Source organism: Penaeus vannamei, chromosome 31 (assembly GCF_042767895.1).
Source record: "Penaeus vannamei isolate JL-2024 chromosome 31, ASM4276789v1, whole genome shotgun sequence".
NCBI classification, from domain to species: Eukaryota; Metazoa; Arthropoda; class Malacostraca; order Decapoda; family Penaeidae; genus Penaeus; species Penaeus vannamei.
The window spans coordinates 6,986,238-6,991,237 of record NC_091579.1 but is presented as its reverse complement, the minus strand read 5'-3'; the positions used below and the strand labels follow the sequence as shown (position 1 = coordinate 6,991,237).

At 43.8% G+C, this 5,000-nt stretch overlaps 1 protein-coding gene across 2 annotated transcripts in view; it reads right to left on the bottom strand.

Annotated features, from left to right (window-relative positions):
• The window catches only part of LOC113807897 (ichor), a 42,980-nt gene that overhangs the window by 12,969 nt on the left and 25,011 nt on the right, over positions 1 to 5,000 (bottom strand). Inside the window, exon 2 of one of the 2 annotated variants that reach the window (XM_070143747.1) lies at positions 291 to 336. The gene's annotated coding sequence lies outside the window, so the exon portion shown is untranslated. The remainder of the gene's footprint in view (positions 1 to 290; positions 337 to 5,000) is intronic. The other variant, XM_027359214.2, reaches the window with a different exon arrangement.

Genomic DNA, 5,000 nt, shown 5'->3' with positions numbered 1-5,000 from the left:
ATATATACATACAAACACGCACACATACACACTTATAGTTGTTTTATGCTTTATATCTACTTATTTAGAAATACCTACATACATTTATATTTATAACTTGTGTCAGTTGCCAAAAAAAACAACCCAACAGCATTATTACGACCAACTTCACTGTACAAGAAATACTACCAAAGGAGACAAGATTTATTATTTTTTTTTACACGAACTACTACTCCCTGAGACCCTGAACCAGCGACCGGCCAAGAGAGTGGAAGGTTCTAGAACTACGAAAAAGCAGGCGAGATACATACGTAAGCACATTTTACCTGCGTGACACCTCGGCGAGTCAACCAAGTCCTGGTGGGAGAGAGAGAGAAAACAAAATGAATAAGGGAATTGAGACAAGTGGCGTGGAGTGATGATAATAATATTGGGATTACGAGAGATTTGGGGTGATGTAGGATGGGATAATAATGTGTAGAGGCAAAGAGGTTTGCATGAGTAAATCACTCAACGAATGGATGTAGAAATGTATAAAAAAAAATGTGGGTTAACAGGAATATAGATACATAGATCAACCATTACTATAGTATCGATCTACCTACCTACCTATCTATCTATATATGTATATCTCTCTATCTATCTGTTTATCTATCTATCTATCTATCTATCTATATGTATAACTCAAATGTGTAAAAAGACCAAATTTCGCCCAAACATTATAATACTCACGTATCATTATAAGAATCACAAAACATGAAACAAACTACACGAACCCCCCCCCAAAAAAAAAATAATAATAATAATAAAATAAAAAATAAGTAGGACGCTTTTTTTCCATTAATGAGTTAGTACATGTTCACGGTTATGAGAATCCACTGATAGACGGAGCACACCGTTGATAATTGACAATGGCAAGGGAAGGCGAGCTTAGAAAAGTACTCGCTTAATGGGAACACTTTTTAGCGCTCGTAATCTCGGTGAGCTGAACCACTTGGCTCCGGGCGGCGGGCGTGACATACATACTCACGTGCGAGTACATGTTAAGCACGGGCGTGATTAAATGCAAATATGTGTCAGCATACAAATGTGTATATATGAATGTGTGGATATGTGTGTGATATACAGATACATATATATAGACACACACACACACACACACACACACACACACACACACACACACACACACACACACACACACACACATATATATATATATATATATATATATATATATATATATATATATATACATATAATAAATAATATATATTTACATATCTATGTATATAATTATGTGTGTGTGTGTGGTGTGTGTGTGGTGGTGTGTGTATGTGTGTGTGTGTGTGTGTGTGTGTGTGTGTGTGTGTGTGTGTGTGTGTGTGTGTGTGTGTGTGTGTGTGTGTGTGTGTGTGTGTGTGTGTGTGTGTGTGTGTGTGCGTGTGCGTGTGCGTGTGCGTGTGCGTGTGCGTGTGCGTGTGCGTGTGCGTGTGCGTGCGTGCGTGCGTGTGTGTGTGTGTGACGTCGGATAACTCCTTAAAGGGCATTGAAATCCCCCCGAAGGACCAGCTGGGGCCTTGGGGTCTCGGGGCACGGAGCATCACGTGGTCTGGCGGATGCGTTCTGAATACGTTGGGGTCTTCTGTCGCATGGTCTTTATTTTTTATTTTTATTTTTCATTTATTTATTAGGCCTTTGTTTCAGGTGTCCGCTATAGACGTGTCAAGACTCTGAGACGTGAGTTATTTTTTTTATAATGATGACAATAATGAAGATGGTAGTATTACTATTATCACCGCCATTTCTACTACGGCACTATACTAACTATACTACTCCGGGTAATAATAGCAATGGCTTTTGATAACAACGGCGATTTATGATAATGATGATGATGATGATGACGGAGATGATAACGATAACCAAAACAATAATAACATCTATAACAGTTATTACTACCGTTACCATTAGTGCAGTTACCATCCCTACTACCACTACTACTTGTTATTATCAGAATTTTACACGGACTCAATCGTGCATTTCAGCTTTCCATTGCGTGACTTGGCATAGTCATGGCGGAGGTGGATGACCTGCAGTGACAACGTGATGTATAGGAAGAGAGAAAGCAATGGAGGAGAGAGAGAGAGAGAGAGAGAGAGAGAGAGAGAGAGAGAGAGAGAGAGAGAGAGAGAGAGAGAGAGAGAGAGAGAGAGAGAGAGAGAGAGAGAGAGGGAGAGGGAGAGATATGGATAGGATTCAGACAAGGAGACAGGGAGTTGGAGGAAAACGAGAATCGGGGGAGAAAGATGATGATGGAGAATGAAGGAAAAATAGAGAAGGAGAGAGACAAGAAAATAGATAACTGGCTAGACAGACTAACAGAACACGAGAACATATATGGAGAGAGAGAGAGAGAAACAGGTAGGTAGACAGACAAAAAAACTGACAGATAGACAGCAGACAAACAGAAAAAAAACGTACAAACAGAAAAAAGACAGATAGAACAAAACAGACTGACAGAAAAAAACTGACAGACGGAAAAACGACAGGAAAGACAGACATATACCCCCTCCCCCCCCCAAAAAAAAAAGCACGGCCAACCAACAACCTCCCGCCATTACGCAAATAACAAACCACAACAGAAATGACCAAGAAACAACCTTGTCTTTTTTTCTTTTTTTTTCAGCCCAAGTTTAAAGTTTTCATTGCCGTCACGCCCACGAAAGCCCTGACGTTGAGTATCGCCGAATCACCACCCGCCGTCAGCTGTGATATCCCCTTAATGGGTGGGTACGGGGCCGGGGGGTTGGCGGGGGGCGGGAGGGTGGGGGGAGGGGGGGATGATCGATTTGCGGCAATATAATGTTCCGAATTCAATCCATATCGATAAGGGTTAGAATGTGGGTTAGGGTGCTGTTCTGTCTAGGTCTATCTATCTATCTATCTGATCTATCTATAATCTACATGTCTATCTACCTATTTCTATCTAGCTATCTATTAATCTCACTATATATGTATCCATCTATTTGTCAGTCTGTCATTCTCTCTGTCTATACACCTGTCTACCTATCTGTCTGTCTGCCAGTCGCGTCGTCGGTCAGGTAGTCTGTTTACCTACCTGTCTGTCTGTCATTTCATTTATTATCTACCTGTCTGCCAATATGTGTCTTTCTGTCAGCCAATGGTCAGGTAGTCAGTCGATCTGTCTGCCTCTTCACTGTGTCTGTCTATGTGTCTCTCTATCTGTCTGCTTGTTTGCCTTCCATATGCCTGCCTACTTGTCTGTCAGCTTCTGTTTATCAATCTGTCTGTCCGTTTATTCGTCTATTTGTCTATCTATGTATGTGTATTATGTATATATGCACACACACGCCTATCTATCTATCTATCTATCTATCTATATACATATATATACATATATATACACATATATACACATGTATATACATCATATGTATACATATACACAAACAAATTTAAAAAAACGCCAGCAAGAAAAAGAGCGATACAGAGAAACAAACAAAAGTAGAAAATAAGAATCACAGAAAAAAACAGCGAAACAGAGAGAGAAAATTCAGAAAAAAACTGTGACAATGAAGAAAAATGGCACGATAGAAAGAGATATGGAAAAACACCGACAAGGCATGCAATAATCATCCGTATTGCAAACACGTGCACGAGGTCAGCAGCAGCAAGCGCCGCCTCGTGGAGCATCAGACCCCGTTCGCCACGTCACCGCTCGAGGTCACGCTGCCAGGGTCTTGCCTGTCAATTGTGTGTATCTACGTCATTCACATGTTCGAGTCGTGCCAGTCCTTCCCCAGTCGATAGATGGTGTGACTCAGAGCTCAGAAAAAGTCTCCTGCAGTCTGAGTTAGTCTGACCTTCGCGGATGTGTGTCATCGTGTGTCATTTTTTTTTTTTTTTTTTTTGGGGGGGGAGGGGGGTGCAGGTATATGTTCGTTGTTTTTAATATTTGTAATCTTGGATCTCGATATTTTTTGGAGGATTTTAAGCGAATTTGAAAAGCATTCAAGAGTGATTCTGGCATTTCTAATACAATGTGCACAGACGCATGAACGCACGGACGCACATACACACACACATGAACGCATACACGATGTTACTCCTTGCTAATCCCCCGAATCTCCTTCCTTTGTTCCCCCTTTTCTTCCCCTCACTCCCCCCCCCCTCCCTCCACCATGCCTCGTCAACCCCTTCCTCCAAAAACCCTTTCAAGACGCTCCTTCCAGTCCTCCAATCCCCTTCTCTCTCTCCCTCCCTTCCCTTCACTAACCCCGCCGGCCCTTACCAACTCCCTCCCTCCCTCCCTTCCCCCTCCCTCCTCCCTCTTCCCCTCCCCCTCTTCCCTTCCCCTCCCTTCCCAATTCCCCCTCCCTCCCTCTTCCCTTCCCCTCCCTTCCCAATTCCCCCTCCCTCCCTTCCCCCTCCTCCCCTTCTCCCTCTTCCCCTCCCTCCCTCTTCCCTCCCTCCTCCCCTTCCCACCTCCCCTCCCTCCTCCCTCCCCCAACATGACCACCCCAGCGCCAGCCCTTAAACCCCAAAAGGGCAGCGATCGACTCCCTTGGCGAGCGTCTTGCGGCCGAGGGACTTTCTCCGCCAGCCTCGATCTCCTGCAGCGGGAACGGGCCTTCACCTTGGCTTGTGTGTGCGTGCTTGCGTGTGCGTGTGTGTGCGTGTGTGTGCGTGTGTGTGCGTGTGTTTGTGGGTGTGTGTGTGGGTGGGTGGGTGGGTGGGTGTGTGTGTGTGTGTGTGTGTGTGTGTGTGTGTGTGTGTGTGTGTGTGTGTGTGTGTGTGTGTGTGTGTGTGGTGTGTGTTTGGGGTGTTTGTTTTGTGTTTTTGTGTTTGTGGTTTGTTTTGGGTGGTTGTTGGGTTGGGGTGGGGTTGGGTTGTTGTGTTTGTAAAGTTGTTTTGGTTGTGTGGTGTGTGTTTGGTGTTTTTTTTTTTTTTGTGGTGTGTTTGTTGGTCCCTTGAAACCCTTGAAGAACGGTTTTTTTTCT